Source organism: Cardiocondyla obscurior, linkage group LG11 (genome assembly GCF_019399895.1).
Source record: "Cardiocondyla obscurior isolate alpha-2009 linkage group LG11, Cobs3.1, whole genome shotgun sequence".
NCBI classification, from domain to species: domain Eukaryota; kingdom Metazoa; phylum Arthropoda; class Insecta; order Hymenoptera; family Formicidae; genus Cardiocondyla; species Cardiocondyla obscurior.
Genome location: NC_091874.1, coordinates 4469058 through 4496173, shown reverse-complemented (window position 1 = coordinate 4496173; position 27116 = coordinate 4469058). Strand labels below are relative to the sequence as shown.

The following is a 27116-nucleotide window of genomic DNA, read 5'->3' as shown; positions in this document are numbered from 1 at the left end:
AGCGCGCTAAAGTCTCACGATTACAGATTTCTTGATAAATCTCGGGTTACTTTCTTTTTTTTTTTTTTTTCCTCTCTGCGAAATTTCGGGGTCGAAAGTGCGAGGAGGAAAAACGGAACTCGGGACGGATATATCGCAAAAACAAACGGGAGTGGGGGTGCTCGTAGTCCCATAATGGAGCAAGGCTTCGCTTCTCGAAGAAGTCGTGTTCGATCCCGGAAAGTTTTCAAGACTTTCCGCCTTCTTCTTTCACACACGCGTCGGTCCGCCTTCGTGGTAGACTCCGCCACCTTCTTCACACTCTCGCCACCGTGGCCCTTATAATTCAAGAAATATATCGTTGCCATCGGTACTTGCATCCTATTGCGCACTCACCTCTTTTCTTTTTTCCCCTTTTCCATTTTTTTGAACAATGTGTGCCCGAAACTTTCGGGCAATATTGCTTAGGAAGTGCGAGAAAGTTATCATTCATAAAACGCTATTAGAAATTATGAAATAAAATCTTTATTAAATTACGTCGGAAAAAGTAACGTCAAACGTTACTTTAATTTTCGTCCGCTGATTTCTTTATCTTCACTTTCTGTAGCAAGTGCTTTAAAAATATTATCCTATATCATTATAATAAATGCTAAACTCAACTGCATTGTAAATATTGGCAGGTGAAACGCGAAGTAACTGAAAATTCAGGTCTGTCGGCTCGGCAGTGTCGTTGAAATATTTCGCCGAGTAGAAAATTAGCGCGAGTTTAGCTTCGTGTTTAAAATGGGCCGCGTTAAACCTCGAGGATCATTGATTTTCGTTGAGGTGCGAACGACGGGAGCAGCTCTTGACAAGCCGTAAGTCGTTACGCCGATTGCTCGCCTTCAAATAGTTCTATTTTTTAAATTTAAACTCGCTTTATATTTCAATGATCGATTCTTTTTTAAATTTATATAACGTTATGCGACGTATGAAGCAGAATTAATGCCATATAATTAAACCGATTGTTATAGCACGTAATTAAAATACTCGGTGTTCAACAAAAGCTATCTAAGGACTTTTGTTTTCAAATGTAAAATACGTAGGAGTGCGAGTTCCATTCGAATTTCCACCCTGTTCTCCAATGCGATAGTTCCCGTTTTGCAAATAATTTGCGCGCAACAGATGAGAAAAAGTGCGCCACTAAAAATATTCACGTTGCAATGTTTTAATTGCTTCCCAGCTTTGCGTTTCCTGTAGAAAACGATAACAGAGGAATGGCGGCAACAGGAGGTTGTCGCCTCCGGCTGAAATAAAAGCTTCACGTTCGCGGAAGCTCGAATACGAATAGCGTTCGTCGTTTCGGAAAAATAAAGTTGTAACACTTGAACCTTTACGCAGCGTTATAGCGAGTTCAGAGATACCTGATAAAATGGAATTTCTAATGGTAATGCTCGCACCGTGCATAATGCAAAAATTTCTATATACGCCTAACGCATATTTAGAATGACTATCTTCTCTCGAAAATAAGCTACTTGCTTGTATTTTTTTTTATTTTTATTTTTTTTTTTCTCTTTTTTGCTGAACTCCGTATTGTAATAAAATAACCGTCGGTTTCAGTTTTAATTAACTTTTAAATTTAAAGTGGCTTTTATTTTAATACTTTTTCCGCTGCTATATTTGAACTGAAAATGTGAAGATAATCACATATCGTTAAAATCTGTAATATAACAAAACTGAATTTATATCATTTTTAAGATAATTATAATTTCAAATGGCAAATATAGTTACTGCATTTGATGAAATAACATTTATTGATATTAAAACGTACTTTTTTTTTCTTCTTCGCTTCTTTTGGATAAATCTATTTAAGTCGGTTATAAATTTTTAGAAAACGGGGAAAGATTCAAGTTAGTTTAAATAAAAAAGCGTCCTGTCAGAATAGTATTAAGAATTATTGCAAGGAATAGATCGTAGCGTTGATTGAACAGCGTGTTCTTGGTGTATCAAAAATTAATAGAAAGGGACTTAGGGTTCTTTTCGTGAAGGGCGCGGGCCGATGGCCGGGACGGTGGTCGCGAAACTGGGGCGAGCAGACGAGCTTGAAGACTCTCTTAAATTTCCGAAATCCCGTACACGCGGTGTACACACGACACGCGGTACTCTGCTGACTTTTCGAAATTGTAGGCGGGCGCCGCCGCTCCCGCCGGCGTAAAATAAATCAGAGTACAGGGTGAGAGATCTAGCCGACGATATATTCCGGCACGTCGGGTATTCCCTTCCTTAAGTTCTCGTTGCCCCCGTACCGGCGACGACGCCGACGCGCCTCTATAGATTTAGCCCACGTCGAAGTCAGGGCCTAGAGAGAGAAAGAGAAGGAAATAGAAAGAAAATGGGAAAAACAGAGAGAGAAAGAGAAAGAAAGAAGCCTCCGTGTCTTTCTCTTTCTTCATAAATTTACGAAAAATTCTTTACCTACGGCAACGATACGCACGACTCGACCCGCTTCCGTTTAGTTCACAAAGCAAAAGTTAAGCATCTTTTAATTATGTTGATCGCGAGCCTGATAATTTTCAAAGTCGCCAAAAAAATAATTATTTCAAACATTTTTCAATTAAAATTTTATTTGAGCGGAAAATATATATATTACATTAAATTTATATTTTAAAAAGTAACTTTTTGAACGTACGTATGCAATATTACGTGGAAAGTGGAGATATAAATCACATACATTTGAGCTTTGTATAGTGATATTTTTTATTTTCTGCTAGCTACTAGCACACTTATATGTTCTAAATTAATATTTTTATTTAAAGTATTTTATTGACTATAAAATGTTGCTTTTTTGTAAAGCAGTTTAATGGAATTAATGAAATGATATTAATTTGTTTCACAATTGTTTTCTTAAATAAAATGCTCATTATATCCCGCGTTTGTAACATTTATTGTACAACATTTGTACAGAAATGTAAATTATTAATTGGTAAATTATCTTACAATTTTTCCGCGTATAATTTTTATGCTCAACTGAACCGTTAAAATTCACCCATCACTTTTGAGCGACGGATAGTAAGTGCAGGTTTTCAAAAACTTGTAAAAACAAGTCTTGTCGAAACGGTAACCGTGTCTGTGCGACTATCCCCGGAGAAAAATATATTACGACCATTTCTCACCATAAAATGGCGTGAATTGTGGCCCCAACAATCGTTTTGCGGTTATAGAGATTATGCAAATACAGTCCTTGCCGCTATAAACTATGCGGAATTTAACAATTTTTCACTATGCGACGCACTCGATCTTGCCTGCGCCTCTGTGGCCATGCATCGTATAACAATGACGACATAAAAGGATAACAGGATCCTATACTTTCCATTCTTAGTATACCGTCGATAGGGAATCTTAAATTTTGAACAAGAAAAATGCGGAAAGTTTTAAATAGACGGAGAACGTGAAATTATCCGTTGTGCGGTTAATTTTTCCATCTAATGCCTTTCCAATACTTCTGCCTTGCATAATGCTCATTGCCAGTTTCTTTGTCATTGACTATTGCGATAAAACGAGAGCTTTTAATGTAATCGTTTTTGCTAAGTGAAATAAAATTCTAAATTAAAACTTTGCGACACGACCAACGCGCCGATTACATTTCTTACTTTTCTACTTCAGCTAATTTTTATGCGAATTACACTTGCGTGCGGTGTTAGAGTCCGTATAAACCCGTACGTAACATTACGCAGTATTGCAGAGGTGGTGAAAAATTTCTTAAAGATTTATGGTGAACGCTTTATAAAGGCTGGAAGTTATATTTTACCGACTTCGACGTAAACTGAAAATGCACGCCTTGTGCTACGTGGAGATTCTCTGAAATTACTCGCAGAGATAAATAGGGATCGTAACGTCCGACGGTAATATCTTCTTCCGCTACTACTTTTATAATACTCATCATCGTTCATCATTACGCTACGTAAAGATGAGAATCGAAAGGTTCCCGCGAAACTCGATTATCGGCCGTAAACTTTGCGATTGCGTTTCATTCGTTTTCACATTTGCAACGTACATGTACATTTAGCAAAAACTTATTATTCTTGAGCATCTTACATTACGTGAGACTCAAAAATTTGGATACAACAAGTTTTCTTTGACTTATGATTTTTTCCCTTTGCTTTTTACGCGATTTATCGAGCAAGTTCCTTATAAAAAAAAAAAAAAAAAAAAAAAAAGAACCTTACATGACAGAAGATTAAGATTTCTATCCTTCTTGTCGGTTCACGGATTAACGAAAAAAAGTATTTTTCAGTATACAAGATTCCCTGAAGACGTTTATAGTGATCCATTATACATAGACGCGAAATGATTCTGCTACAGCGTCGCCTTCTCCAGCGAAAGTTTATAAGTTGCGATAAAAGCGAGGGAAAGTTTAGGAAAAAGCTTGATATTTCTTAGCGTCCGATAAGAGCCTTAAGGTCTCGCAACTTTTTCTCACAAAGTTCGCGAGCGGTTTAGAAACGATACTGTTTATTATATTATTATTTTCGTATTTTATTCCGTGAATATACTGCGCGATCGTAAAGCTAGCAAACGACGGCTTCGGGTCCACGATTTGGAAAAAAAAAAGCCCAATTTAGCATGATTATCATTATGCACAAATCTACGCGGCAGATATAACTGACAATCGGGTAAGTAGGTTAGAGTCAAAATTAAATTTGAGTTAAAAATAAGTGTAATACCTGTCATTACAATTACATAACGATCCGTCGTTATTAGATTTTCACTTACTGGAATTACACTGTTGATTGAACATGAATGCTAAAACGCCGAGGTTGCAATATCTAGAAAATCCAAAGGAAACTTAAGCTGGAACGGGGTCTCAATTATGAATTATAAAAAGTGATTATTTATTTGGACTACTTATTCGTTTTGTTGAAGAATTATATATAAAAAATAATGTTATTTGAAAAATAAACGTCCTTCTTTTTTTTTAAATAAAATAGATTTTTTTTAAAACGGTGTCGGAAATGATATATCACTTATGCAAACGATAAAATGTAAGCATATCTTTGGAAATTAAAGACTTAGTGGGACGGAGGACATTAAACATTCAATTCGCGAATCCGCAGTATTTTATTCCCGCCATATGTTTCTGGAGCACCTGAGCGAGAGGCTGTTTAATTCTGCTCGTGTCTTTCATCAATCTGACTTTAAAAGGATCAGGCTAATTCAACGCTCCGTTATTTAATTCCAGATTAAACAGACAATCGCGTAAAAGAAAAAAGAAAAAAAGAAACGGTTTTCGCGTTATTTCTATTGCTTCTCGGTGATTTTTCGCAAATTTCGATAACTAATCAATCGGATTCGTCATTAGAAATAATATAAAATCTTCGATATCACATCTGTAGTGTACACATTTCGATATCTTTATTTCTCTCTTCTCGCTACTTCAAAACTCTATATTAATAATTCATTGAAAGGTTAAAGATTACTAAGAATTATTACGGCCGAATATCGATTAAATTATTTAAACGAATCGCCGTTTTCCGTGACTCGGAACATCGGTCGCGAACACCGCCGGGGAATATACGGCGGGGATTAAAATCACGGAGATCGGGGACTTTGGAAAACGCGCATGAATCATCTCGCGGGACAGTCGGAGTCTGAGATAAGAATGGAAACGATGATCTCGCCTGGCCGGGCTGTAATTTACGTTTTTACGGAAGTCGACGCGGGGTCGGCGGGCGAGAAGCGAGGTTGAGTTAGCGCAAGACAGCCTAAGCGGCGGGCGCAAGAAAATTAGCAACGTTTGCTCCTGTAAGAGTTATGAGGGCTTTGTAGCCAAACTACTCATGCGCATTAAGGGTCATTACAATGCCCATAAATTGTGGCCACTGTCCGCCGCGATATTTATGTTATCAATTCTCTCGAAGCCGGGAGCGAAGATGGCAACGAAGCTCTTAGGCGCAGAGGCGTCCGTGCTCGTCACGCCGCGCACGTCGTCCTCTCTTTTAATTTTCATCTCACGCGGTACAAATGCACTCCTGGTACAATTTTTTTTTTTTTTTTTTTAATAATTTATCGCCGTGTCTCCATTATTACGTTTCAAATCTTTTTCAACGCGACGCATACGTATTCATATTTTCTATGAGATCATTAACGAAGTTGTACATACATTGAACTCCATCATATTCGTACTTTTTACATTTTTTATTTTATTTTTCAACACTATACAAATTATTTATTTGAATATTTTTTTACACAATGCAAAATAGAACGTGATATTAATATCCAAGGATGGATTTAATAAACGATAATTTTTTTTTTAACTTATAAAAATTCTAAATTTTGCTGGGAAATAAAAAGTTTTCTTTCGTACGATCTTTTTAAATTGCGTTGCGCGGTTGAGAAATCTGATACTTACGTTTCTTGCATTTGCATTTCCGATATACATACAGCATACTAGAGGCTTACAGGATTACAATAGCAAGGAACAAATATCTGTATTACAAAAGCGACCGCGGAAAATCTTTGTTCTGAGATATGCGTTTCATTTACGTGCAGCCTGCTGCAGTTGAAACCGCGGATATCTATCCCTGCCGTCTCAAAGAAATATTTAACATATTCGGCGACGAACGAGAATATTTCGCTCTTTGAAACAATACTTATATTATAATGCAACGCGAGATTGCGACGGGGAGATAACTCGCTCTTCCGCTGAAATTGAAATCTGTTCGTAATTAAACTCGATAGCAATACATTATACAAAATTCGTGGTTTGTTGCTTCCGCTCTCACGGCTATTGTTGACAAAGATCTATTTTATCTCTTTTAATATGACTGGATACGATTATAGGTCACGCTTTAAACAAACAACGATGAAAATAAGGACCGTAAACGCTTTGCAATTTTCATCTTTTTAACATACGAACGCTTCACAGCGAGCATAGATATTATAAAAGGAAATTTATTAATGTAATATCACGATTGCTATTGAGAAAACACACGTTGAAAAGGTATGCTGCATAATAATAAAAAGAAAAGAAATAAAGATTGCTTTTTTTTCCAAATGTATGACAGAATGGGGAAACCTCGGTGAATTCTCGTGTAGGATGCATTCCTACCTTTTAATGTAGTAGAAAAATGTTTCTACGGTCGGAAGTGCTTGAGCGTGGCAAGGCGCATTCGTATCTCACGGAAACGAATGTGACACGAGTATGATGGTAACAACGCAGGTGTAATGAATAAATCCCGAAGTTTTTCGGGCCACGGAAGTTGCCGCACACTTCTCCCATATACGCCGCCGTTCCGGCGTTGAAAAACGAAATAACGTCTTTTGGCGCTTTCGCAGCGGCTGCGAAAAATAAAAAAAAAAAAAAGGTCCGAAATCGTTGCAAATTTGCGAAATTTTATCAATATGTCAGATTTGTCGGTATTGTTATTTTAAAATAATATTTTTCGGCATTTATTAAAATAAAAATAAGTTTCTACTTGTTTGTTTGTTTGTTCGTTACTGCAGCATGTTGCAAAAACGCCTAGACAGATTTTCAAAAAAGTTCGAAGGGCAAAGGTTACGAGCGTTTGGCGTAGAATTCAATTTACGTGACATATATTTTAGAAACCAATATTTTTTTTTCTCTCTTAGTCAAATATTTTATCTTTTTAAATAACAGTTTTAATTTCATAGCGCCGTAATAAAATACATTCGGAATTTAAGTTACGATTACGCTAAGTTAAGGGAGGGTTTTACAAACATCGACGCTAAGTAACATTGCGGAACCGGGTGAAGTAAGTGCAGCATCGAACGGCTTTATCGGCACGTTATTACGCGAGAAGATGCATCTGTGTGCCACATGGAGACGATCTGTTCCCCAACGCTATCGACGTATCGGTAACGAGATACATTATTCAGCGGACGAGTGTGCGCTTCCGGTGCCTTTGGTCATTTCTCCCGCTCGTCACGTATTATCCGAAGGAACGCTGACGAAAATACGCGAATTTAATTTTTCCCCGAAAGCGACTTTGCTATTGAATTAGTAACTGAATTAGACTTATTGAAGCTCACGTACGTAGGCGACCGGTCACTTTCGCTCACCAATACACATGTATTACGACACACGTCGTGTACGTGAGTGCTACAAATATTTGTGTCACATGTAATATGCATACGTCATTTGTAAGAGGAAAGATTTTGCTACTGTACTCCTCCCGTTCAACCGCGTCCTATTTTTGCCTATGCATTATCGATGCTCGTTCCCGAGCGAGAAAACTGGAAACCGCAATGCAATCTAACTTGGTTGGAGGCGGCAGGTCGCGCAAAACCGAATAAATTAACTACTTATTTGCCGGATCAAAAACACGTAATAAAAAAAAAATTAAAAAAATTTTCCCCTTCTCGTGAAAATGTTTTGCGCCGATTGACACCTTTTTTTTGCTTATTTCTTTTTTTTTTACACGATTTTTTTGAACGCTTTGCATTACGTTATATTATTTCGAATTAATTAACACAACATTAACACAATGAAATTTTTTGTTATCCGTTCAATTGTAAATTCATTTTTATTTTCTAACTATATAACATTATACATACATATCTATAAAAAAAAAAAATAATAAAATATCTATTGACCACTTCCAATCGTGTGTCGCACAATCGGTACAATGCAGATATTGTGCGTTTTATTGCATTTGCAATTTGCAGCCGCAGACTCGATTATTTTACCATTTTTAGAGAGATATCGAAAAATGTAATTGCCATATTAAGAAAGTAATCACTGATAACAGATTACGTTTAACCGGCGAATTATTATACAGACAATTTTACTGTGCGTGTCCGACATAATAGGGAAAGTTTTGCCATTTTGCCGTTACTGCGTCAACAAGTGATCATCTTAATAATTACGTCGTACGGCTTGCTTATTAAGTGTTATTAATCAACCTCTGCCTTCCTCAAACAAAGTTGCAAGAATGAAGGCAAATTTTAAATCATGACAAATTAACGACCATCTCGACCGGGGTTAAGCCAATTAGGCGGCACCGCGAGCTCTCTTAATTACGCGATTCCACATTTCTCGTCTGCGATAAATAAAATGCGAACGCGTCGAACACGTTAGCGTTGTGGACGCAACGGAATAAATGGTCTGTATGAATATAAAAATTTATCGTTACGTTTTCGCTCGCATTTCGCAGTGGGAATCGATATGAAAATAGGCCGTCCAAATATATCGCGTAATTCGCAACATACATATGTGACAACGAAGATTAAATACGAAATTCACTGTTAAACGCGAGATATCTATCTTTCCCCCGTATTATTCACGATTTCCTCTCGTAATTGTTATATATTTGTGCGCATCGAGGTAGGAAATGATCAAGTACGCGTTACGTTGCCGTTGCGACGTTTGTTATTTCTGGCATAATTAAAGTTTCCATTTGGAGATGGATTTCTTAACGGTCCCAGATCGAATCGTGGATTTGGTTGCCGAGCTAGTAGTATCAACGCTTAATACGCCTCTTCAGCACTTTTAGGAAAACTCGGGTCGCGTCTCAGATGAAGTTGATTGCGTTTGATATATATATATATCTGAATGTTAGCCGTGGAGAACAATGGAGATGAAATATTGCGTCTCGAATCTCTGAAAACGAACGTTGAAGCGGAAGAAACGCGCGGTTTGTCGTCGCCCGGGGAAACAATTTCCACGATGAGTGGCGGCGTGCGAGAAAGAATTTTCAAATGAAACGTATCTCGCGCGATGTCCACGACGGGGGCGAGGACAGGTTCTTGAAGCTCTCGCGGAAGGAAAAAATAAGGTTAATTTCAACGAGGCGCTTACGTATAGAAACACGGCAGCGGGCACGATGAACCGGAAACGCTCGACGAGAGTAATCAATTCTCGTCGTCTGTGAAAAAGTTTTCTGCGTCTTTTAACGCGTGCGCGTAGTTATTAACGACTCGGTAATACGGCCTGAATACGTGAACGCTAATGATCACTTAAGCAATTTTTCAGCCGCCTGTATTATTGAAACGTGCATCTTTTTATAGCGCGTTCTATTACCGCGACTCGGTACTCGCCGAGGAGTTGTCGCAGAAGCGTGTGACGGTTTCGCCGTGCAAAAGAAACCGCCTTTCTCGGGAACAATTTCTTGCTGCTCCGGGTCGGTCGTGGCGGAAGCACGAAGAAAACGAGCCGCGGTATACGCGGCGCATTTTCGTCTCTCCGTCGGTTTTAGATATGATTAAAAATAAAGTTGCGCGGCAAGAAAATAAATACTATCCATTATCGTAATCCCTGAAATGGTGGAGTGTTGTTCTCGCAGATTATATTAACGGGACGGGCGTCCCGGCTGTACTATTTTCGCGCGGCACTTTCGTCCGCGGGATCAATTACGTCGCGTCAAGATCACGGTGATATCTCTTTCATTTTCGGAGTGAAATCGCGCAAATATTTATAGCACTTGGAATTAGCGATTGCACGCAAAAAACCAGAGTTGATTGACCCGGTTAACTCGATCGTAGATTTTTCCAGCGAACTTCGTGGTCAGCTGATAACAGTGTGTATACTGAAGAAACACCATTATGCGCGTTACATGAAGTAGCCGGCCGGAATAGGTGTAGAAGAACTTAGTTTCTGCCTATCCAAATATTTGCGCATTTCAGTTCCAACGATCATCTCTCCCCCTCCGGGCGCGATAAAGAATATCCGTGCTAAAGCATACCGTGCCGTCGCATTTAGCCGCAATTATAACGACGACCTCGCGAAATATGATAGAACCGCAACGCATGTACTTTCCGCGCCTGGCCATTTTCCCCCAGCGGCTCGTGTAAATAAACTGTATAAGTGATAAATCGTTCCGTCGAATTCTCAACGTTGGGGCGGAACGGCGCGGGTTGCAACTGGCCGTAAATCGCGGCGTTTTCCATGCGCGCCCGATAATTTGCAGTTGATAAAATCGCGCGCGCTCCAAATATGTCGACCAATAATCCACATCCATTTCATGCGCGATAAAACATTAAGCAAGCGTGCTAAGCCGTAAGAAAAAGGACGGAATTACGGGCGGGATAAATCGGAGATTATTCGCGCGGCGCGTAATTCGCGTTCGTTGGTTTTATCGTCGATTTACCATTTTTCGCGCGCGTCGGTGCACATGTGTGAGCATGCCGCACGCGTGTACGTGAAAAGCCATCGGCCGCGATCGACTCATCGCTAATGTACGCACTTCCGGTGACGAGTTAATCTCTGGTGAATCGATCCGCGAATATGCGGTCCATTAAATGTCAATCGACACGAATGCAAGCGACTGAAAATTGATTTCCCTGCCGTCGAGGAAAGAGGACTGGCGCTCAAGAATACGCGAATTGTTCGATAATTGATCAGGTATTAATAGGTGACATCTGGGCGTGAATTATTTTTTGAAAAGAAGAATTCCGACGAGTCGAGCTTTTTATTCAGATTTAATTCTTTTTTTTTTTCTTTTTCTCTCTGTATTTTCCGCTTACAAAAGCCCGCGTAAATAATTTTTACTTTCTTCAGTTGTTATTACTTTTCGGGTGTAATTTCTACGACTTATCGGGTTTGCCGACCCTTCAATAACCGGAGCCATTCGCAATCGATTGTGGAACACTCTGAACACTTGTGGAATATTCATTCGAGAATATCGCTTCGCTGCTCGCATGTCGGTACAAAGATCGCCGGTAATTGCCCCGGTTTGCTTTCCCGAGCGACATCGGCGATTAAATGTCGCTAATACGAGGGAAGCCATCGCGACGAACTTGCCGTTCCCTCTACGACATACATCCACCCTTTGTAGCCGCGGCAATTTATGCAAATCGGATACGATTGTCGGTTCGACAACACGAGAAACGAGGAGATAGATCGGCCGCAATTTGTTATTAACTAAATCCCGCGATGCACTCGACGAAGGTCAGAATAAATTGTTCCTTTTCTTCTCTTCCTTTTTCGTTGCAAGCACGCACGCTCGAGTACGCTGTGGAATTGCCTTTTGTATTAAAAAAAAATATAAAAAATAAAAAAAACAGAACAAATCGTGCACGTTTCGTCGATATCTCAATTAAAAAAAAATTACAATAAACGTCTTCAAAAACGACAATCCAATTATTTCAGTGTCCATTTTGATGACTGATTGTGAGAGGAAGCACGTGGTCCTCCTCTCTTTTTCTTTTTATCCGCGAGTCGATTTTTGAAAAACCGTGATTCGCACGTTAAAAGCACACGCCTGCGAAAGCAGGCGAGTTTCACGTCGTTTTATAATCGACATTGGATTTTCGTTGTAAAAGATTTTACAGAATGTAAAACTTGCAAGTCTGAAAGCGGCTGTTGAGAGCGAAATGAATAACAAGGAAAAATATGTATGTACAAAGTTGTGTCGCGGTTTCGCGGAAACTCCTCTGCGCGAAAACTTTTCGATGATGCTCAGCGCCCGAAAATCGAAGCTTTCATTAAAAAGTTACGGGGAAACTAGCCGGAGGTACCGCGCGAACGAAATTAATTTGTTTCTTGTCGCAATGCGAGCGATATTATGGAAAGTGGCGTGTGCCCAAAGTCATTCCGCAGTTGCGAGACGTCGATTAATAAAAAGCGCCCAGCGATTCCTCATATCGACGAATCGATAACCGCATTTGATTTGCATTAATCATCGTGAAGTAATATACGTTTCGGGCCATAAATTAAGTATATCGGGTTCGATAAATGGATCGCCAATCGGACGTTTTTATTCTCTTTCACTAAATATATATATATATATATATATATATATATATATATATATATATATATATATATATATATATATGTCGAGAACTTCAGTCAAAAGTTCGTTATAACTCCGGAGTAAGTCTTCCTTCTTCTGTTAGGAACAAACGTTGCTACAATCGATGTAATTTAAAATATGCAAACTTATTACATTAATCTTCCGGCAAGCTTTGCACCTGCAAGACCGTTTGAAGATGCGAAATCTTTCATTTGTAAAAGAAAGCGGATTCTTCTTTGACAATCGAAACGAACAGCATTTCGAGCAATGCCAATTATATTCATAAATCAGAAATGGACATATCTTAAAAGACTTTCGCGGGTCTGTTCTACGTAGGTTCTGCTCGTACAAGAGCGAACTTTTCCCCAGGATTCGTCGGTGTTACTAATCTCAAATAAAATTTCTGAATTCGTTACGACAATCTCCCGAAGAATTTTAACATGAATATGCAAATGCCTCGACATGTGTTCACTTCGAAAGTTACTTCTTCTTGTTGCAAGGGCAAACCTCGGTGTAACTGACCGGAATTAAAATTCGCTAACCTGCAACGCGCTGATCCCGAAGGGCTGCTGCACCGCGAAGCGAAATTCTTCACGCTTTTCGCATGAAAAGTGCCTTTCTCGCGGGATGAAATCAAACACCACCGCAGTCGATCCGAATAAAAATTCGCCAAGACGCTAATCTTTTGAAACTCTTGTACGTTTTGCAGACCGCTTCGTAACGCTTTATGCGAAAGCAAATTTATTTTTCTCGCAAGAAAGTAAATGTTACTACAATTAAAACTTTATTAAAACTCGATAATTGGCCGTGTAAATAGGAGAACTGCTTAAAAGTATAAACTTTTTAAAACACGCATTAAGATTCAACGTATCATAACATGTAGGATAATAAAATTTCCGTATTTACAGCGGTAATTGTGAAGATTTATTTAATATCAGAAATTTAAATTACAATTAAAATTGTAAAATAATAATTAAAATTATGAAACGATAGGTAAAAATTTCGTAGATTAATCTTATTATTTTACATAATAATAAAAAAATTGTTTTACTGGATAAAATTTAATATATTAAAATAATCAAAGATGTGAAAATGTAGATTGTCTTTTTTCATAATTATAAAACCCAGATGAAGAAATCTTGTAAAATAACCAAATTCACCAAAGTACTTAAAATTATCCGCACGTGAGAAAATCGCATATATATTCTTATAATTTTTTATTTAATTTTTCACGCCACAATCCGCTAGATTAATGCGTTAATTTGCACAAAGCTTGCTTTCGTCTTAAAGTTGATTTCTCTTTTTCCCTTTTGCGATACCGACGAATTTTATCGCGATCGAACATTTTGAGAGAAAAAAAAAATTCGCAAACCTGCAACTGTAATCCTGGAGTTTCACACATTTCGAGGGCGATTTGATGGTGATGCTGCAGCGATGCGTCCGAGGAACATTAATGCCGACATCGCCCGTGTCTATTCTTTCTCACCCCTCGGCGAGGGTGCACGTGATTCAGCAAATTGTACACGAGTACCGAACACAACCGCACGGACTGAGAGACGCCGGTAAACTGATCGGGATCCTGATGGTCCTCCTCTGCGGAGGAGACCTCCGGGTGCAGGATGAGGCGCGCAAGTCCGTCGCGAACGCGAGCGCGAGCGCGAACGGGAGACCGCGGGAAAGCAAGTTTAGTGAGAGCGAGAGGGAAGAAGTCAGAGGAGGCCGGGCCTGATTTAATCGCAAAGGCAGAGCAGGACACTGCGCGCGGGGGTGCTTCTCTTCAAAGGATAAAAAGCTCTGGTAATTTGCACCGGCCCGCAAGCCGGGACGAACGAAGAAGGCAATCCACATTTTCTACAAGAATACGGAAACTTACACGTAGCGTCAATACGCGATATTGAAACAGTCGATGAAGCGTAAAATAATATCGTAATAATGTTACAAAAAAATTAAAATTTATATCACATTATATTCCATATACTTTAAAGTAAACGAGGGTATATATAATAAATTTTTACAAAAATTCATGTTAAAGTTATGAACATATATCGAGTGTCTCAGACTTTGTATTAAATTTAATTAAATTTTACTCAACAAAAGTTTGTTCACATAATTAATCTTCATAATTTTTGTTAACTTTCTTATTTTTTATAATATAAATCAAAATTTGGATTTTTTACTAAAATCTAATCAAAATGTTTTATTTTAGATAAATGTTATTTTAACTACCTATATATAAAAACGTTTTGTATTGAGTGGCATTTATTAGTATTTTAATTTAAAGTAGTATTGACATTTAAAGTTCAATTTGAATACGAAATTGTATAAAACAGATCATGTGAACTATCGAACTTTTTAACTATTATTATCCCGATTAATTTCAAAGTTGGAAATAACTTTGTTGCCAAAAATGTGCAATATATAAATTATTAAAAAGTTTAACAAATATAATTAAACGAAATGAAAGACTATTTCGGTTTTGCTTTGTTTTTCTTTTTCTTCTTCACGCATTTAGGAAATTAAAATTTTATCAAATATAGACGAACTGTTTTACTTTCTTTAATCTGATTATTAATTCGCAAAATAAATCGCATATCTCTCAAGTCCCTGATTAAAAATAAATTTACCGGGACCTTTAAACGATCGTGCGGTTAGACGAAAGGTAGATCAGCTATTCGCAGAACAGAACGGAGTACTAAAATCGTAGTAGGAAAAGTAAAGAAAAGAAGGAGAAAGAGAGAGAAAGAGAGAGCTTTGGGGGGTAAACTTAAAATTTGTCAAGATAGTAATTCGATGATATGCCGAACGGCGTCACAGCTGCGGCGCACGAGCAAAGATTTCCGGCGTTCCTTGGCGTCATACAAGATTGTTAAAGCTCTGATCGGGCCGGAGGTGCCGGCGTCGCGACGGCGGTGGCCGAAGACGGCGTCGCGAAGGAGGGTGTAGGAAAGACGGCTAGTAGTGAAACAGCTGGCACATACTGGCGACAGCCCGCCCGTCACTAACTCAACCTAGATACACACGCGCCACGTGCGCCAGATACAAACTTCATTGATGTTGGAGGAAAAGAACGAGGAGAGGCTTCTCTATAACGAGGTCTCTCCTGCGAAAAGGAGAGGGCCCTTTAATCCGCGAGCAGAGCTAGACGAATCTCGCGATCGAATTGGCGGCTCTATTGACGACAGTTAATCGACAACCGGTGGCCGAGAAAATTTTCTCCATTTCAATCCGAAGTCTTATCGACGTAAGAACCGTCGCGACTAAGCCACAGCGCGCTGGGCCTTAAAATTGTTTTCTTTCCCCTTGGATTACACGCGCGCGCTAAAAAAGTTAAAAGACGCTTTATTATCCTTGCACCGAGGTGACGAAGTAATTAATTATTCCTGCTAATGAAGCGTGTCTGACTAGTAGTCTTGCCTAAGCATGATTGACATCGGTGAATCTCTATTACCCTTTCTCTTAATAGAATCGTAATTTCTTCCCGAGAGCAGTTCCTTACGGGAAATCGATTTGATTGGCAGATAATCGTAATTTTGATTAGCACATTAAGAAAATTTAACATTTTTATTTATATTAGAATTCTAGTACGAGGGAAAAAGTAATATTATCGAGTATATATATATTCTGATTAATTTTATTATCGTTACTTTTCTATATCGCGTTAGAAAATAAATTATGTTCCGTAATTTAATCTACTTCGTTATTATATGTATGTTCCTATTTCGGAGGAACGTAGGAATCGAACGAGAGAGAGTTCGAGTGTGCTCGAAATTCGATTTCGCGACTGGCAGCGAAACAAAGCTCTCGGACACGTCCATCACGCGAATCGTCCGCGAGTGGTAACACTTTTCCTTCGATTTCGCACGTGTCTGTTTCGCAATGGTTTTTTTTTTCCTCTCCCTATTTTCCCCGTTGCCTCCGTGAGGCAAGCGTTGACAAGGATTTTCGCACGCCGGGTGCAACGACAGGGCGCTGCACAGCCGCGCCGAATTATCGTCATTTTTCGTCATTTGCCGTGTTTGCTCGTTTGCCCGTCCGAAAGTGTCGTAAAATACATTGAAAAAAACGTTCCTCCGTAAATACCGGCGAGCGTCGCCACGTGGACCGCGTGTCAGCTGCGCGACCCATGAAATCGCCGGTGTCCACGAAACGCGTGTCATTCGGCAGTAAAGCTCGTGATTTCGCGACATTCGCTAATCAGTCTGATCAAGATTTAATTTCATCGGTGAGAAAAATTAACGAATATTGATAGCGACGGTAATTTTCTCGACAAAAACACAAATTTTTTTATTATTATTTTTATTTTATTATTCTTTTTTTTTTTTTTTTAATGCGTATTCGGCAACTTGCTCGAACGACGGCGACGAGAATAATGAGATGCATACTATACATATTTCTGTCCATAATTTAATATCTACATTTTTGTCACTTTATTTCCGTAGACGTTGTTCGCTTATTAAAATAATGTAATTTCACATGGGGCAAAAGAATTATTGTTGCATGCGTACTTTCTGGTATATCATAATGCATTATATTAATTATATAGAATGTTTTATTTCAAATCTCGAAATGCCGTGTATCTTCGAAATTTTTTAGCAGAGAGCTCATAGAGTATCACAGAAAAAAAAATGGTCTCGGAAAAAGTATATTTTGTGTAATATTCTAAAAAACGTTGTTAATTAAAAGTTTGTATATCAACGCTAAAACAGTTGCGTTTTTGGGTAGTGTGTGTTATACTTCTTTGTGCATAAACAAAACAAAAAAAAAGAGCAGCTTAATTATCTGTCTAGAGAATCCACATTTAGTCACGACAATTTAATATCCCATTGTTATATAAACTAATTAAAATCTTGTCACGTTAAGGAAGGAGCATGCGCGAAGTGGTGGTATTAATTTTCTCAGTTTGCAGCTACGCTTTTGTAGCAAAATTATATAAAAGTCAAACGCTCGAGACGTAACTTCGTAATATTATGCAAGAATAAATTCAAAGGCTAGAGATTAATTCGATACTCTGGAACGCGGGAACAACCAATATCCTACTACCGCGAGATAAAGGGAAGAATTTCTTACGTGATAAGCTCATGAAGACCGAATCAGGTACTTTTAAAACTCAGTTGATTTTTAACACCGAATTTGATTGTCATTCTCGGTACGAATTTTTTATCTCGAATCTGATATATTCTTCTGGTTGCAAAAAAAAAAAATTGTTTCTCCGCTACTTCTAATCGCTGTACCTACCTCGAATTGCGCCAGCTCGTAGTTTTAATCCAATTTATCCTTCAATCTCACCTGTCTGTCTTTACTGCAATGTTTTTTTTTTCTTTTTTTTCCCCTTTTTCTCCGACTACCGATTCACACGCACACGGAACGGCACCGGTTGCTCTTGTTCAACGGTATTGAATTCGCATCAAGAACCGAGATCAAATGGAACAAGCGCGGCCAAGTCCTTTCGTTTCCCGATCTCTCGCGTTCGTGCATTTTTCTTAGGGCTTTTCCACTCGCCTCTCGCGGTCGTGTTCCGCGAATTTCCATGGGCGCGCGGACAGCGGTATATCCAGCCCCGCAAACCCAAATTCGCACGCGTACACGGGACAGACCTGCACACGTACATGCACACGGAAGTTATTCGGGGTAACATCAAAGAAACTTTACAGCGAGGTCGGTGTCGCTTAACTCGCTGCGACGAGGCTGCATAGACGCGCTCTCGTTGCTAGTAATTGCTATAGTCCGCAGTTTTGAAGCATTGTACTACATACGTATCGCTACGCGCGAACTCGAATGGGAACAAATGGAGTTTCGTCTCGAGGCGTGTCAAATCGACCGCACCGCTCGCGCGGCTTCTATGGGCTCCGCTTCATCCACTTTCCTTTTTTTTTTCTTTTTTTGTTCTTTTTTTTCCACACCGTTTACCGACGATTAATTCATCGCAGTGCGTTCCGCGCCGAAGTTTCGCGCCGAACAATACCACGACGAGAGGCTGGACGGAAAATATTATAGCGAATCTATCTCCAGACAATCCGCTATTTTCGAGTATTATTATCTTGCACGTACAATCGATATATTTTTTTTTTCCCCTCGTGTGTTAAAACACGTTCTTGGTACCGTTTAATTCGTGACAAATATTTGTTATATTATTTGGCGCTCTGGCAGAACATATTTTTTAATTGCGTCGAGCATTTTATCTTTTGTGAATAATTCTATATATTTTAAATTAATTTTTTTATTGTTTAAATTTAAACGTCAAATTTTGAAGATTAAATATAATAACTAAACGCTGAATTTAAGTACTGATACGGTAAAATTCACTTGACAGTAAATGATGAACATAATTTATGTAGATTTAATGGGTATGTAAATGTAGCAATAAATAATATACGTCCGAACAGAATGTAAATTGCTAGTAAAATATTTCTGACGCAAAGAAGAAGCATATGGAGAATTTCGTCGCGTATTTTCCGATATCGCGCGGTACGTTTTGCATAATCACATAATCCAGTGCCGCGATCGTAGCTTCGTAATTTATCCGTGGCCATTATTATCTACTGCGACCCAGTATCAGAAGGTTGATAATTTAATTTACCACCAATTTTCTGTTTCATACCTTCACGTCGTCTAGAATCGAAAGGCAAAATATCAACGTCGCGTGAATAGTGACCTTCGCATTTATGGATTTAATTAAAAAAAAGAAAGAAAAGAAAGAAAAAAAAAACGAAAAAATATTATATCTTTATTGTTTCGTATAAGTACAAATTAAAAAATGTTTGCGTAAATCAGCAAATGTATAAATGCATTGAAAAATTTATACGCAATCGTTGGACGATATTTTATTATTGCTGCTGACCTTTTAACGATATTTCGGAATTAATTCGCGATCTAACGATACACAGAACGAACGCTGCACATTCGGATAATTATACAGGCGAAACAATAGCGGCGAACGAAACATACCGCAGTATCGAGACAGGTTAATTAGGTTACCGCCAGTATCTAACTCATCTAATGACATACGAACCATTATTTTCATCATCTACGAAAAAGCAATTCTCGCTGCTACTTTGGTAACATCTATTGACAAAGATTTTTTTTCGCGTCATGACTTGCGGTCATAATTATTAACAAAAGACAGTTATTTTCTCTAATTTCTCTAATTTGACGACAATAATGTAATAAATACGTTCTGTAATTTTATATTTTAATATCTTTACTTTTTATAACGTAAACATGAGGAAAAAAAGAAAGCCGGGATGTTCTAAATAAGGATCCAAGTATATTTTATCAGTGTAGTGCTTTAAAATGCTTGGTTAAACTTTTGGACAAAGGATTTCCGCGAATTAAACTTCAGCAAAATTTTATCCCGCATTTAATTTTATGCAAACTTCAACAGAATCTCAATTCACAGGTTTCTCTCTCTCTCTCTTTTTTTCTCACAAAAATATTCAAAAATAAAAATTAAAAAATCTGTGAAAAAAAATTTAGTAAATTTAGAAAATTAAATAAAATTTTTGTCAAATAGTTAACTTTGAGTTAATAAAACGATATTCCTGCGGTTAGCTTGTGAATTTTTCTCTTGAAATACAAATATGTTTAATTTGAAATTGTAATCAAAAGACATTTATTCTAAAATATGATTAAAAGTAATCAAAGACATTAAATACTCTTTATACAAATATGACGCTAATAAAATATTATTTTTGCAACATTTTACATTAGAAAATTTAGTAATGGTACTTTTTTTAGCAATTATCCAGAAAATTTAAGACCAGATATTTTATAATCTTGATGTAATTAATTTTCTTTTGCATTATATATTTAAAACTTAATTTGTTCAAGTTATTTATCTTTTTATAGTCTATTGTTATGTGCATAATACAGAATTCCGGTGCATCAAAAAATGTCAGGCATTGCGCGTAATAACTTAAATCGTTCGCGTAGATACGATAATACGCGAAAGCGTATTTTGTAATAATAGCATAGGCATACCAATAGCGATTTGCAGAAACGTCAGCTCCCATAATAGATGAAATGTACGGCTATAAACAGCTATTATTTATTAATTACAAAATACCGAAATAATCGACCGTCATCGTACTCGAGAGAGATTATTAATACCAAATTCATATGGTTTATTAGAAATTTATGATTGTAACACAGTCGTAATTTACCATTATTTCGCAATTATCACCGCAAAGTATATAATTTTCCCGAAGTCTCCGGCGAAATAATGCCAAGTGAAATTGAAATCTATTTAATCTTTTTCAATAGCAAGTGTGTTTTATATGTTCCCCGCAAGTTAAAAGCGACTTAAAATACAAGCAGACACACAGCTGTTAAAAATAAAAAATAAAAAATTTCTGCCAAGGGCAAATTTTAGAACAAAAGTAGACCAACATTCGATTTATTTAACAGTATAGTATTTATATCTCTCATTTCTCTTATTTTCGAAACCGATGCGTTTTTCAAAGCGTATTAATTTCTAAAAAACAGCGACGCGGTCCTCAACTGTAAACTAACGCGATTTGGATAATCAGAACTTCCTCGCGAAAAGAACATGAAGCTACCTTGTCCAAAACTTGTTCCGAACTTTGCCTATATCGGATGGAGATACCGTCAAGGCGCATGGCTCTTTGAGATGAGTCTTCTTCTTGTTCCTTTGCACGCCCGTGGATTTTCGGGACGAGCCAATTTGGCTTTGTTTCATTTTTCATTTAGTCTGCCTTCCTTCTCTCCCTTATCCTCCTGTCATGAACTCATTTTTCACTTAAACCGTCGTCCAATCTATATTCGATCCACAAGTCGAGGCAAGGCGATTTTCGCCAGCAAACGCGAGTTTACCCTTCTTTTTTTTTATTTCCTTTTTTTTTTTTTTAAGATCACGTACATTAATCTGTCGAACACCCTTTAAATAATAGCGGAGTTAATTTCAATCTTGTAAATAGAGGTGGTGAACATATAATAGGTACGCGCGTACTAGATATTTTCACGAATAAGGTCACCCGCATAACAATAATGTAAGACGAAGCCTTATTATTTCTAAACGCCAAAATATGCTATCTTGTTCGTCAGTCACGATTCAAATGAAATCGGTGAATAGCGATTTTCCGGCAGAGCCGATGTACGAGGCTTGTCGTAAAGTAGTCATAAATTCAACGAACATCGCAAATGTACGTTCAATGCTCAGGAGGAAATGTAACGCCGTTGTCGTCGCATCCTCGAACGAGGATGCCTTTGATACCTTTGCTCTACCGTGACGGTAATCATGAGAACGCACCAAATCTCACTATCCAATAGAAGATACCGGAGAACAATGATGCTCTCAGCATCATAGCGATAAAGGTCGATTCAATTATCGTACTGGGAATCTTCGTTCTCCGCATCTACTTTCGTTCGTCGCGATCCAGTTTATTTCTTAGATCGATCTTAGATCGGGCTATTGATCAAATAAACGGAAAATGTGCGCGATGATGCGGTGACACCGTTGATTAGATGTCGAATTACTTTAGTCACAAAATCAATGGGGAGACTGAAAATACGCGAGAATATTAAACGTGCAAATAAGTTTCGAAATATAATATTTTAAAAATATCAATTCGATGCTCCAACACTATCTTGCATCGACATTTCTTTATATCACATATTTTACTATTTTTGCTGACAATATTAATATTAGTTTGGCCATTTTAGTAAAAAAAAACTGTCTATTTTTAACCCCAAGAACGAGAATAATCGTCACTCCTAGTTTTAGATGCATACTTCGTTATTTTATCACGTCACAATTTCATGAAGTTTGCATGCAGTTAAAACTGCGAAAAGAGAAATTGAAAAAAGAGAAATTTTCATATGTTGTGCGACACAGTACATTATCTTTTAAAAAAAATTTATTAAGATCAATTAAATAAATGAAATCATATTCAGCATTTAAAACATTGCGAGATTATTCTCTTTTCTTTTTTCTTTTTTTTTTTATTTTTTTTTTTTGCTACAAAACGTGTAAAAGATATGCTTACTTTCTACATGTTCTCCCACAATTTTCCCTTAAATGGTCTATTACATATTCGGAGATAATTCTGACAGTTATCTTTTTGTTTTAGTATTTTTAGATCTTATTTTGTTAGCGTTAGAATTCTTATTTCGGGTCTTTGTTACCAAGATATTTTCACTGTGGCATCATTACTCATTTTATCTTTCATTCACCTTTCAACAAACTGTACGAGAGCACAGCGATATCAATCGAACAAAAATTAAAAAGTTCCTCGTGAAGTTAATATCAACGCCGCGTCTTTTGCCTTGGAATATAAAAGCCGCGCTCATCGATCAACAAAACGACGTACAAACTTTTTCGGTACCTCAAAAGATCTCGATAACAACAACGCGGCACGAACGGCCAAGGGCGAGGTACATAAAGTCGATAATGCGATTTTGATCCGAAAGCTACGGTTTTAAAATGCTAACGATACGGTAATAATATAGAAACCATTCATACATTTTTTTTTAATATAAAACATATCATTGTAATATTTAAATTGAAATATTAATATACGTTCTAATTAATTGACAGATGATGTCGATAAAATATCAACGACGTTTGTCTTAATTATATGTATAATACTTTTAATTATATTAAGATCGTTAGGTTATGTATATGTGATGGTTTAATATTTTTCACAAATTAATTTTATAATTACCAAATCTAAAGGCAGAATTACTCTGAAAAAGCAATCCTTAAAAAGTACCGCGGCAAACATTCTCTAATAAAAAAAAATTAATTTTTGTACTTTCCTTATACATTAAAAACCTTTAAAAATAAACGTAAAAGAAATTTAATTAAAAAAATCTTAATATTTTGCTCGAATAGATTTGAGTGCATGTCAGGTATATATATATTTTTTTTAAAGTTGACTTTATTGGCTATTTATTGTTAACCATTTGATTTGTCAAAGCAAAGGTAAAAATATTGATTGCCCCGACAACTGATGAAAGTTTTTGAAACGCTCACAAAATATTGCATCTTAGTTTTCTCGTTGAATATAGAACAAACGCAACAAGGAAATAATACCTAATGATAGTAATTAAACGGCTCCTTTGAAAGCGGCAACGCGTAATTATAACGGCCGATATTACACAACCAGGACGATATAAAAACTTCACCTCCTTTACCGCTCGTGCCTTGCCCCTTTCTCGCCGGGGCGCAACTTTTCCTTTTAAACTTTATCTTTATTACACGGCGGATGCGACCGATTGTGCAATAAAGTTCTCTCCTTTCTACTCTCATAATTTACTTGCAATATAACATTTCCTCAAGGAAACTGCGTTAGATATTTTGAAAATTTCGTTCTTCGGTCGACACATGATTTTCTCCTTTTTCTTATTGTTTCACAAAAATAAGCACGCAACATTAAATATTGTACGTAATAATTGAATAAAAATTTAATTTATTTTTTAATTAAACATCTTTTGCTCTTTCATATAATATTTAAAGAAGTGCGAATAAACTTTTTTAATAAAGTTTTTGAATAAAATAAGAAAAAGAAACGTGACGCGTGACGTCTAATGAACGTGCTTTCTATTTTTTTATTTTTTTTTTTTATTTTATTTGCCGCTTATTTCGAAACGTTAATATTAGTTATGATACGCGAATTATAGTGGGCCAAAAATCTTTTTTTTTTTTTTGCAATACCTTTATGCTCTCCAGACATTCTTTACTCTTTTTCTCTTTCTTTCACGTTTTACGTCCGTTTACTGCCGCACGTTACTGTCATGAGAAATTTCCCCGGGATCTAGAACTAGCTCTTTGTCGTCTCGCGCTTAATTTCGAGGATTCGTTTTATTACAAACGCGGCGCGCATTGTACACGGTCGCGCGCGATTCGTCGTTTTCGGAGTAGCGAGACAGCATCGTTTCCGGGGTTTACGACAATTTTCAGGGTACCCTCTTAAACGGGGAGGCAAATGGCCATAATAAGCTCGCGGTGCGGCTCGGACTCTGCGGTTTGCATAAGAGCCCCCGGCCGCGTCCGGGTGAGTTAAGGGACATCCCCGGGACTCGGAGGATTTGGGCCGATGTGTAAGAAAGGACTGCTTCGCCTAATTAACAAACTGCCGGTGCATGCGACACCGGACATGCCGCGTTAGGTACTAATGCACCACGACTGCAGCCGCGAGAATGATATGAATTGCGTATTACGTAGTCCGTTGCCGTTACAAACTGCGAGGCAGGGTACAGTGGATGGGGTCGATTGTTAAGACGACGTGATAATTCCACCTTTTACCATGTATATTGCGAAAGAAGACAGAATTAATCCCTCCGCCAAGTATAAAGTCTCTTCGCAAAACGCGTATTGGAATTTTAAAGTGGTTTTTGTAGTACGCGGAATAAAAGTTCGACATCGTCGTAGGGCGAAGGTAAACGTTACTTTAATCCTCCGTGTTCTTAAGATCCGGCTATTACAGCCCGTGCGGCATTCAATTATTAAACGAGATTTACATTCGGACGCGAGCACTCCTTAAGGTGGTTTATTAGCGGATTAACGGCAGGCGAAAATATCGAGTTACGACAAATGTTTACATGCAGTTATGCTCCACCGGTGGGTATGTAAATCCCATGTTACCGACTACAACTCGGCGCCAGCGATATTACGATCTCAATCTCGACGAGATCTTCCGGTTTTACGGCGCTCCTCCTGTATCCACACGCGTAGAACCGGGATATCGATTGTAATAGCACACGCGAAGGATACATAAGCTCCCGAGTGCAATTACGCTATTTATCGTTTCATCGCGATTATTGACTCGTGATGCAACTCGAATTGATCGTGTTTTCCAACAATTTCGATACGAAGCTCAAGAAATTAGAACGCGCGTTTACGAATTTACGTTTTTCTTCTTTTTTTTTTTTTTTTTTTTTTAAGCAAGTCCGTTTGTTAGAATTAAATTAAGATTCGCCAGAAAGCGAAAGAATAAATAGGGGTATCGGAATAGAAAATACATGCGACACAATGGCAAACGCCGTCGAAAATTAAAAGTTTTTCACGACTTTCGTCATGCTTTTACAAAATGTATAATAAGTGACTAACGATGAATGGCTATCGCATTAAAGCAACCCTATTTTGTCCGTTTCTGCATACATCTCATGGATTGCTGAAGCGTTTCACATTTCGTTAACCATCGACATCTGATGCTTTTAATTGGAGTATCGCGTGTCAATCAATTAACAACGTCGTAATTCTCCATTCTCGCTAATGATTTATTCACCTGGCTGCCTTCCTGCGCCGCATTATTTTTTTTTCATGCGCCATTCATAAAATTAGTCCAGTTTTTAATACGCAATCTTAATTTTAAATATCCGTACTTAGAGTTTTTAATTAAATGTTGCGGCCTTAAAATTTTATTCGACGTTCTTACATACATCTGTTTTTCTTTTTCAAAACTGGACCTCGTAGAGCCCTCGTCATTTACTTTTATTTCATTTTATTTATTTGATTAGCTTTATGCATACGATCTCGTCGCGATAAGTTGTTTAATATTTTGTACTTAATGCTAACCAGTTAAATTCTTTTTTGTTTCAGATGGAGATCCAGAAGAGGACCGACAACTCACAGACATTCTGAGAGGAGGAGGAGGTCCAGGAAGGGCATCATACATCGGCGGAGCAACTTTTAGGTAGGGATTAAATTTTTTAATATAAAATTGTCAGTTTTGTTCTTTTATTAACTTTATTTTTATTTATTTAATTAAAGAATCTCTCTCTACATTAATATTTTCTTATTTTATGTTACAGTCACCGGCAGCTTCGTCAATCTCCGCTGATGCTGATGCAATCCGGTGAGTCTATTTTTTTTTAATGCGTCATTCTCAGCGTTATGAGGAATTGTACAGGTTGTATGTACCGCGCCGGCCGGATTGCCGAAGACTGATTTCCCCCTCGTTATCTCATTCTTTGCCTCTGCCGCCTAGGATTACGTACGCTAACCGCTGTCGCCGCAGAAAAAGCTAAATCTGCCCAGCAAGACAAAAAGTAGCTTAATTAAATATTAAAATTAAAATTTATTAATTGGAAAGGAAGTAAAAATAGCTGTTGCGTAAACATCCGCGAGTATCGTTCCGCAGGGAATTAAGATTGTACCGAAAGATAATGGTAGACAAAACTTACATCATTCGAGTAGTTTATTTCTTGACAGAAGACGAGCGGTCAGGCGCTTACAATTAAAGGGTATATCGATCTTACAATATAAAAAAATATATATAAATAACTTAATATTTAAAAAAATGGAAATTGAAGAGAGCAACGATAGTTTACAGATCGTTTGCTTCTCTTTATTTTATTTCAATGACTGTTTCCTTTTACCATCCCGTAATATCGTTCCCACGCGAAAAATTTCTTTTGTGCATAAAATCGTGTTCGATACACATTGTC

General features: G+C 37.6%; 1 protein-coding gene and 1 long non-coding RNA gene across 3 annotated transcripts in view; one reads left to right on the top strand and one right to left on the bottom strand.

The window, feature by feature from the left end:
* Positions 1–15122, bottom strand: part of LOC139106551 (lachesin) — a 64658-nt gene extending 49536 nt beyond the window's left edge. Inside the window, exon 1 of the mRNA XM_070663419.1 lies at positions 14083–15122. The gene's annotated coding sequence lies outside the window, so the exon portion shown is untranslated. The remainder of the gene's footprint in view (positions 1–14082) is intronic.
* The window catches only part of LOC139106554 (uncharacterized), a 206444-nt gene extending 179731 nt beyond the window's left edge, over positions 1–26713 (top strand). The window contains exons 9-10 of one of the 2 annotated variants that reach the window (XR_011546383.1): positions 26269–26362; positions 26481–26713. This is a non-coding gene — a long non-coding RNA (uncharacterized lncRNA). The remainder of the gene's footprint in view (positions 1–26268; positions 26363–26480) is intronic. The other variant, XR_011546382.1, reaches the window with a different exon arrangement.
* The last annotated feature ends 403 nt before the right edge of the window (positions 26714–27116 follow it).